The sequence below is a fragment of the Molossus molossus genome, unplaced genomic scaffold, assembly GCF_014108415.1.
Source record: "Molossus molossus isolate mMolMol1 unplaced genomic scaffold, mMolMol1.p scaffold_m16_p_19, whole genome shotgun sequence".
Classification (NCBI taxonomy): Eukaryota; Metazoa; Chordata; class Mammalia; order Chiroptera; family Molossidae; genus Molossus; species Molossus molossus.
Genome location: NW_023425354.1, coordinates 44,329,104 through 44,329,443, shown reverse-complemented (window position 1 = coordinate 44,329,443; position 340 = coordinate 44,329,104).

The following is a 340-nucleotide window of genomic DNA, read 5'->3' as shown; positions in this document are numbered from 1 at the left end:
GACAAAGGGTTTTCTGGGGGAGGCACCGTTCCCTCCAGGCCCCGCTAGGAAGCCCAGGCCACGGCCCGGAGGAATTTGGGGTATTCCAGCCAGCCCCTTCAGGGCGTTGGGGGCGTAGAAGGGCCGGCCCCGATGCACCCCGAAAGACCTCTCCGGAGCCTCAGGCCCGCCGCGGCCCCTCCCCTCCAGGAGCGGGCGGGAGTCCCGGGTTCTGATTGGGCGGCGCCGCGCGACCTGACCAATGAGCGCGGGTTCGGCGCGGCGGTGGGCGGGGGAGCAAGAGCTGCCCGGAGCCGCGGTGCCGGCGGTCTGAGCTGGGCGATCCCGGCCTGGGCGAGGC